General features: G+C 46.5%; 1 pseudogene; it reads right to left on the bottom strand.

Annotated features, from left to right (window-relative positions):
* Positions 1-4,304: 4,304 nt before the first annotated feature.
* Positions 4,305-4,449, bottom strand: LOC124047026 (annotated as a pseudogene).
* Between the last annotated feature and the right edge of the window lie 5,225 nt (positions 4,450-9,674).

The following is a 9,674-nucleotide window of genomic DNA, read 5'->3' as shown; positions in this document are numbered from 1 at the left end:
GTTGAAATAGCAGGTCCGGGACAAGGTCAGGGTTCCATAGCTGCAGGCAGAGCAGCCGTACAACCAGGTGGAACAGCCAGGAGTCATCAGGTCAGGTAGTCCTGAGGCATGGTCCTTGGGCTCAGGTCCTCCGGGAGGGGAGAGAGAGCGAGACCACTCTTCAAGATGCATGTACCTTAGAGTTGTACAATGACAGACCCCAAGCTTTTAATTCCTGTATTCATTACAGGGTTTGAGCCCGAGTAGGCCTACAGTACAGCTTAGTGTTTTATAGCAGTTTTGTAATACTACTAATGTCCAATAGGTGGCAATGTTGTTTTCCACTGTCTTGAAACAATTGCATTTGTGCTACCATAGTAGCTATTTATCCTGCATACTTTTCAGTAATGCTGAAAACCCTACTGTAAATGTTTAGTGCATAATGGTACTTGCTAGGTCAATGTGTTAGTAGCTTTAATAAAAATGGGAATTGGAAACAGGAAATTGCAATCCTACTCATGTTGATTTTTACTTCATTTGTTTTTGTTGGGGAGTGGGGTTATTACAATGTTAATTCTACTGAGCCATTTACTTTGTGTAGGTTTTCTTATATTTTCTTGTTATTGTTGCATTGTTCAGAAGGAACCTGCAAGTTAACTTTTCGCTGGATGATGTATACCATGTGTATCCTATACATACGACTAATAAAACTCTAAGCTTGCTGTGCTCTCTGGCCTCTGGGGGATACCTTCTAGTATGTCTCAAATGGCACCCTATTCCCTATATAGTGCACTACCCTTAAAAGTAGTACACTATATAGGGTGTAATTTGTTCTAGATACTGACTAGAGCTGAGGGAGGGTGCAGAGAGAGTACTCAGACTGGAGCTGGTGAAGGTGCAGAGAGAGGACTCAGACTGGAGCTGGTGATGGTGCAGAAGGTGCAGAGGACTCAGACTGGAGCTGGTGATGGTGCAGAGAGAGGACTCAGACTGGAGCTGGTGATGGTGCAGAGAGAGGACTCAGACTGGAGCTGGTGAAGGTGCAGAGAGAGGACTCAGACTGGAGCTGGTGATGGTGCAGAGAGAGGACTCAGACTGGAGCTGGTGATGGTGCAGAGAGAGGACTCAGACTGGAGCTGGTGATGGTGCAGAGAGAGGACTCAGACTGGAGCTGGTGAAGGTGCAGAGAGAGGACTCAGACTGGAGCTGGTGAAGGTGCAGAGAGAGGACTCAGACTGGCTGGTGAAGGTGCAGTGACTGGAGCTGGTGATGGTGCAGAGAGAGGACTCAGACTGGAGCTGGTGATGGTGCAGAGAGAGGACTCAGACTGGAGCTGGTGGAGCTGGTGCAGAGAGAGGACTCAGACTGGAGCTGGTGATGGTGCAGAGAGAGGACTCAGACTGGAGCTGGTGATGGTGCAGAGAGAGGACTCAGACTGGAGCTGGTGAAGGTGCAGAGAGAGGACTCAGACTGGAGCTGGTGAAGGTGCAGAGAGAGGACTCAGACTGGAGCTGGTGAAGGTGCAGAGAGAGGACTCAGACTGGAGCTGGTGATGGTGCAGAGAGAGGACTCAGACTGGACTGGTGATGGTGCAGAGACTCAGACTGGAGCTGGTGATGGTGCAGAGAGGACTCAGACTGGAGCTCAGACTGGAGCTGGTGAGCAGAGAGGACTGGAGCTGGTGAAGGTGCAGGTGACAGGTGCAGAGAGAGGACTCAGACTGGAGCTGGTGAAGGTGCAGAGAGAGGACTCAGACTGGAGCTGGTGATGGTGCAGAGAGGACTCAGACTGGAGCTGGTGATGGTGCAGAGAGAGGACTCAGACTGGAGCTGGTGAAGGTGCAGAGAGAGGACTCCTGGTGATGGTGCAGAGAGAGGACTCAGACTGGAGCTGGTGATGGTGCAGAGAGAGGACTCAGACTGTAGCTGGTGATGGTGCAGAGAGAGGACTCAGACTGGAGCTGGTGATGGTGCAGAGAGAGGACTCAGACTGGAGCTGGTGAAGGTGCAGAGAGAGGACTCCGACTGGAGCTGGTGAAGGTGGTGATGGTCAGACTGGAGCTGGTGATGGTGCAGAGAGAGGACTCAGACTGGAGCTGGTGAAGGTGCAGAGAGAGGACTCCGACTGGAGCTGGTGATGGCGCAGAGAGAGGACTCAGAGTATAATGGAAAAAGTGTGTTAAAAGATGCTTAAATTGTATTAAAATACCATTGTTACCAATTATTAATACCAATTATTGAAATTATTCTGATTGTTGAATTGTCTTTAGGAAACAAAGATAGACATGGTTTTATGTTATCATGTGTGTGTATAGTGCGTATGTTATCGTGTGTGTTGTGTGTGTGTGTGTGTGTGTATAGTGTGTACATGTATGTTATGGGTGTACCAAGAGACCACTTATTTCGGACGAACAATGTTTTCAAATTTGTAATGTTTGCATGAATTGTCATTATTTACAGGAACACACAACATCCTGAAAAATACAGTATGTAGATGTCTTTGTTAGAAAGAATACTATATTTCCCTTGATGGAGTGATGCGGAATGTACAAAATGGCTCAACGTACCCCACTCTCCCCTACCACCCAACATCCATGGGAGAACTCTGGAAGTCCCGTCCTTTTGACTTCTATACAGCACAGCACACATGTATTTAAGTTGGTAGTGGGGAAGAGAGGCCTGTTTGACTAGAAGCCCCTGGGCCAGAGACAGGGGGGCGGGAGTAAGTTGTGGGAAAGAGGCCTGTTTGACTTTAAGCCCCTGGGCCAGAGACCAGAAGAGGTAAGGAGTGGGGAAGAGAGGCCTGTTTGACTAGAAGCCCCTGGGCCAGAGACCAGAAGAGGTAAGGAGTGGGGAAGAGAGGCCTGTTTGACTAGAAGCCCCTGGGCCAGAGACCAGAAGAGGTAAGGAGTGGGGAATGAGAGGTCTGTTTGACTTTAAGCCCCTGGGCCAGAGATGGGAAAAGCAGGACCTCTAAAATCACTGTTTTATTTAATGGTCTGGTGCTCTCACCAACACCACCACTGGGGTGGAAACAGTGACTCGGGTTAGGGTTAGGGCGCTCCCCTCCCATCCCTACCCATGCAGGGTGGTTTCACAGATGTCCTCCTCCCCACCTGTGTAAAGGGAAGTGCTTCCCGAGTAGAACAACAGCTCATCCGGCAGCAAGAGGGGCGGGTCTCAATTCACCTTCTACTCCTCCCCCTTGGCCGAACACTCCTCCAGCAGCATGATGATTCTGTACTGTGACACTGTGCTTTCAGGGGACTTCCGTAGAGGGAGGTGGAAAACAATACCCTGAGCTTAGGCTTCATGTGGTACAGCCAATAGTAGCTATGGTCCCCCATTAACCCTGTCCTCACTCACTCCTGCTACACTTACCCTGTTTTAAGGAGCTGGATGACATCAGTACATAGCGAGTATTTTCTGCCTCTTACGCCTGCCCTGTGTTTGTGTGTGTCTGTGTCTGTGTCTGTGTGTCTGTGCGTGTGTCCATTCATGTTTGTGTGTGTGTGCGTGTGTGTGTGTGCGTGTGTGTGTGTGTGTCTGTGCGTGTGTGTGTCTGTGCGTGTCTGTGCGTGTGTCTGTGCGTGTGTGTGTCTGTGCGTGTCTGCGTGTGCGTGTCTGTGCGCGTGTGTGTCTGTGCGTGTGTGTGTGTGTGTGTGTTTTTGCGAGGTGCAAGGGGTGTAGGGGACGGACAAGGCATCACTTGTTTTGTTAAGTCTGGACTGGTGTTTGCCTTCAGGGGATAGTGTTTTCGGGCTTATGCCTTTTGTATACAGTAACATTTCTCAATAAGCATGACTGTCTGTGAGTAATTGTGTGTTTGTGGTATGAATCTGTGAAACTCCGTTGTTTCATGAATACATGTTGTTGAGAAATGGACTCTGCTAACAGGTCTCCTCTCTCCATAAGTGCAGGCTGTTAAACCCCAGATAGTATTTTTAGGGAGAAAATCATGCCCTTGTTTCTGTCTCCATCCATGCGTCTGTCTCTCTGTGTATGTACACTGGACTAAAATAGCAGCATGGGCTCCTGTGAGAATAAACACAGGAATTACATCCCAGATGGCACCCTATGCCCTTCATAGTGCACTACTTTTGACCAGAGCCATGGCCAAAAGTAGTGCACTATATAGGGAATAGGGTGCCATCTGAGACGCAGATAGGGAAATGCATCTGCTGGGTTTCACACAGGTCTAACAGACAACTGGAGGTTGGAAACCTGGGGAAAGAAACTCTATAACGACAGAACTTCCTAAGATGTCTCAGCTGAGTGATGCCATAGCAACGCCTACCCTTGTTTGTTTGTTTAGTTTTTTACTCAGGGGAGGTTGTGGACGCAGTGCGCCACTACCACTAATTATGCAGTCAAGATTCCTACGTTTGTGAAAGTTGCAGGGGTCATCAATGGCCGAGCCTTGGCCCGGGGGAACCTCCTTCTTGATCGAGGTACCCTGCTAGGTAAGTCGTAACTTGGGGATTTGAGGTGGGTTGGGGTGACCAGGACGTAAAGGGATAGTTGTTTCTGGTGTTGGAACGGGATTTATGTTTATTCAGACCCAGAGATAATGATGTGCTGAGGTTTTTCGCCGAACAGCTGGGCATCCGTCCCAAATTGAACCATATTCCCTATTTAGTGCACTACTTTTGACCAGGGTCCATAGGGCTCCCCACAAAAGTAGTGCACTATGTAGGGAATAGGGTGCCATTTGGGATACAAACCAGAGTAATTGCAGCCTTTCAATCTGTTTCTGAAGAGAAACACCTCCTTTGTAACTCCCCCCATACTGTCTATTTGAAAAGGTAAAATCAGCTATTGATACTGTACTTATATTGTCTCCAGGTTTCTACCTCCTTGGCAGTCAGGATCCATATTGATCTGAAAGACGGCCGTTGTGCATATCACCCCTCTCTGGACCCTCGAATAGGCTGTGTTGAGCAGAATGTAAAAAGGAATAACTTTAATAAAAGGGTATATACTATGTTGACTCTCCAGAGGATAACAGTGGTGATAGGAGAGATGCTTCTCAGCGTTCTCAGTTATCATATCTACCTCTGTTATTACGGTTAGCCTGGGGCTCTAGGGCTACCTTTACTCAGTGCTCTGGCCCGAATGCCACCATATTCCCTTGATAGTGCACTACGTTTGACCAAGGCCCATATAGGGAATAGGGTGCCATTTGGGAAGCACACCCAGTGAGATGTGGCATCAAAGTGTACCTACATGTACATATTACCTCAATTACCTCAACTAACCGGTGCCCCCACACACCTGACACATCGCTAATGTTATTTTATTGTTGCTCCATAATCATTTGTCATTTTTCTTAGTTTTACATTGTTGTATTTATTTATTTTTTTACTTTCATTTATTTGAGTAAATACTTATTTTTTTCCTTAAAACTACATTGTTGGTTAAGGGCTTGTAAGTAAACATTTCACGGTAAATATCTACACCTGTTGTAGTCGTCACATGTGACAATAAAATGTGATTTGATTTGAGTGCTCCCTGTAACCGGTAGTGACAGGTTGTTATGCCCTTTAGGACTGTCCTGTGCGGTCACAATGGCACCTCCCAAATGGCACCCTACTCCCTACCTTTGACCAGTAGTGCGCTGTATAAGGAGTAGGCTACTATTTAAGGACACAGTAACTTTGAATTCACCTCAGACTGCAGAAGTAAAGCTATTACTGTATTGAACGACATGTGAGAGCAACGAGCGCATAGATCATCTAATAGGACAGGCAGGCAGAACAAACTTGACACGTCAAATCAGTGTGTGTGCAGAATAGAGAGATACATTTGGATTCATTTAACCTTTATTTTATCAGGGAGTCATACGGAGGTCAATATCTATTTTTACAGATGAGCCCTGAATGACATAAATTACATAATAACACACATAAAAACCAGACACAGTCATCAGTTATAAGTTCCTCAATCAGCTTTCTGAATTGCCCTAGACCAGTGGTTCTCAAACATTTTATAGCCCCGTACCCCCTTCAAACATTCAACCTCCAGCTGTGTACCCCCTCTAGCACCAGGGTCAGCGCACTCTCAAATGTAGTTTTTTTTGCCATCATTGTAAGCCTGCCACCCACACACTATACGGAACATTTATTAAACATAAGAATGAGTGTGAGTTTTTGTCACAACCCGGCTCATGGGAAGTGACAAAGAGGTCTTATAGGACCAGGGCACAAATAATAATATAATAATAATCAATAATGTTGCTCTTTATTTAACCATCTTACGTATAAAACCTTATTTGTTCATCGAAAATTGTGAATAACTCACCACAGGTTAATGAGAAGGGTGTTCTTGGGTTGTATTGCAGAGTCTCAGTCTTAAATCATTTTCAGACACAGTCTGTGTCTGTATTTAGTTTTCATGCCAGTGAGGGCCGAGAATCGACTCTCACGTAGGTACGTGGTTGCAAAGGGCATCAGTGTGTTTACAGGGCGATTTGCCAAGTCAGGATACTCTGAGTGCAGCCCAATCCAGAGATCTGGCAGTGGCTTCTGATTAAATGACATTTTCACAGAACCGCTTGTTGCAATTTTTATGAGGCTCTCTTGTTCAGATATCGGTAAGTGGACTGGAGGCAAGACATGAAAGGGATAACGAATCCAGTTGTATGACTAGTCCGTTTCAGGAAAGTACCTGCCTAATTGCGCACCCAACTCACTCAGGTGCTTCGCTATATCACATTTGACATTGTCCGTAAGCTTGAGTTCGTTTGCCCACAAAGAAATCATACAATGATGGAAAGACCTGTGTCCTTGTTAATGCAGACAGAGAAGAGCTCCAACTTCTTAATCATATCCTCAATATTATCCCACACATTAAATATAGTTGTGGAGAGTCCCTGTAATCCTAGATTCAGATCAATCAGGTGAGAAAAAACATCCCCAGATAGGCCAGTCGTGTGATAAACTCATCATCAGACAAGCAGTCAGACAAGTGAAAATTATGGTCAGTAAAGCTCATCTCTCAATTTAAAAAAAAGTGTAAATTCTTTGTCTCTTGATAACCAGCGCACTTCTGTATGTTGTAGAAGTGTTACATGGTCGCTGCCCATATCATTGCATAGTGCATTAAATACACAAGAGTTCAGGGGCTTTGCTTTAACAAAGTTAACCATTTTATGTAGTGTCCAAAACGTCTTTCAAGCTGTCAGGCATTCCCTTGGCAGCAAGAGCCTCTCGGTGGATGCTGCAGTGTACCCAAGTGGCGTCGGGAGCAACTGCTTGCATGCGCGTTACCACTCCGCGAGTTACCACTCCACTATGTCTCCCTGTCATGGCTTTTGCACCATCAGTACAGATACCAACACATCTTGACCACCAAAGTCCATTTGATGTCACAAAGCTGTCCAGTACTTTAAAAATATCTTGTCATGTTGTCCTGGTTTCCAGTGGTTCGCAAAAGAGGATGTCTTCCTTAATTGACCCCCCATAAACGTAACGGACATATACCAGGAGCTGTGCCAGGCCCAGTCTGTTGACTCATCCAGCTGTAATGCATAGAATTCACTGGCTTTTATGTGAAGCAGTAATTGTTTCATAACATCTCCTGCCATGTCACTGATGCGTTGTGAAACAGTGTTGTTTGATGAAGACATTGTCTGTATCGTTTTTTTGGCCTTTCCCCCCCTCATTGTCCCAGCCATATCCGCGGCAGCAGGAAGTCCTCCACAATAGTATGGGGCTTTTAATTTTATTTTTGGCAGTGAAACGAGGCTACTCAGACGAGAAAAAAACCTCACCCAAATACATTTTTTTAAATCACATTTTTATTTGGTGTACCCCTGACGGCATTACGCGTACCCCTGAGGACCTGCCCTAGAGGCACGAGAGCATCACATTTAATAACATTTTGAAGATTGTTCCACAAATACAGTGCAAAAAAAAGATTTCCCCAACTGAGTACAGACCGGTGGAATTTCCAGAGTTAGCCATTTCTGAGACCGGGGGTGGTAACTCATATGTCTAGGTTAGTAATGATGATTTGTTTTGTAACAGGACTTTATAAAAGAAAACATAGCAGTGAATCAACCTACATGACATCAAAGAGGGACAACCAACATCCTGGTAGAGAATGCAGTTATGAGTAGCTAGCCAGAGGGAGAATTATTTTAATGTATGAATTAACCTTATTAAATAATTGAATTGTTATACTGTAATATAATTTGTATTGCTTTGGCAACAGTGGTATGGCACTCTCATTCATGTCGAGGAGGTGAGGAGGATGTGGGGAGGAGGAGGGGGTGAGTAGGAGGCGGGGAGGAGGAGGAGAGGAGGATGCGGTGGGGAGGAATATGAGAGGAGGAGGAGGTGAGGAGGAACATGAGGAGGAAGAGGTGGGGAGGAGGAGGAGGTGAGAAGGTGGAAGAGGTGGCGAGGAGGAGGAGAGGAGAGGAGGAGGATAGGGAGAGGAGGAGGGTGAAGAATGGAGAGGAGAGTGGGAGAAGAGAGAAGAGGAGAGGAGTGGAGGGAGGAGAGGAGAGAAGAGAGGTGAGGAGGTGGGGAAGAGGAGGTGGGGAAGAGGAGGAGGTGGGGATGAGGTGAGGAGGAGGTGGGGAGGAGTTGAGGAGCAGGAGAGGAGGTGGGTTGGTGGAGGAGGTGGGGAGGATGAGGAGGAGGAGAGGAGGTTGGTGGGTGGGTGGGTGGAGGAGTAGGAGGGGAGGAGGAGGTGAGGAGGAGGAGAGGAAGATAGGAGGAGGTGAGGAGGAGGAGGTGGGGAGGAAGATGCGAGTAGGAGGAGGAGGTGGGGAGGAGGAGCTAGTGAAAAGGTGGGGAGGAGGAGATGGGGAGGGAGATTTTATGACTGCTGATTAGACTGAGATAGAGGAGAAACACATCTACACACCCCCAGACAGGGCAGTGTAATGTGAGGATACAGGGTAGTGTAATGTGAGGATACAGGGTAGTGTAATGTGAGGATACAGGGTAGTGTAATGTGAGGATACAGGGTAGTGTAATGTGAGGATACAGGGTAGTGTAATGTGAGGATACAGGGTAGTGTAATGTGAGGATACAGGGTAGTGTAATGTGAGGATACAGGGTAGTGTAATGTGAGGATACAGGGTAGTGTAATGTGAGGATACAGGGTAGTGTAATGTGAGGATACAGGGTAGTGTAATGTGAGGATACAGGGTAGTGTAATGTGAGGATACAGGGTAGTGTAGACTCTTAGAAAAAAAGGTGGTATCTAGAACCTAAAATGGTTATTCGACTGTCTCCATAGGAGAACCCTTTCAAGAACCCTTTTTGGTTCCAGGAAGAGCCCGTTTCCGTACTTGGAACCAAAAAGGGTTCTCTTATGGGGACAGCCGAAGAACCATTTTGGAACCCCTTTTTCTAAGAGTTTACTGTGAGGGTACTGTTTGTCCCAGTGATGGAACTTATGGATTTTGTGCACAAAAGTACTAGCCTTGGGATAGCGGGCTAGCTTAATAATTTCCATCTGTGTGTAGGTCCCAGTCTCAGTCGTACAGCAAACAGAGCCGACTGTCACCTGAGTTCCAGTCGTCATAGTGACCGTAAATCACATTCACGCTACCTTCAAAGGTTCAAACTACAAAGAGAATATAAAATGAAATGGTGAAACTGATGCAAATGGGCCCTGGTCAAAAAGTACTCCATTTGGAACGCAACACTAGTGTTCAGTGGGTGGAATAGCGGTGTCATC

This window comes from Oncorhynchus gorbuscha, linkage group LG10 (assembly GCF_021184085.1).
Source record: "Oncorhynchus gorbuscha isolate QuinsamMale2020 ecotype Even-year linkage group LG10, OgorEven_v1.0, whole genome shotgun sequence".
In the NCBI taxonomy this organism is placed as follows: domain Eukaryota; kingdom Metazoa; phylum Chordata; class Actinopteri; order Salmoniformes; family Salmonidae; genus Oncorhynchus; species Oncorhynchus gorbuscha.
This window is presented reverse-complemented; position numbering and strand designations above follow the sequence as displayed.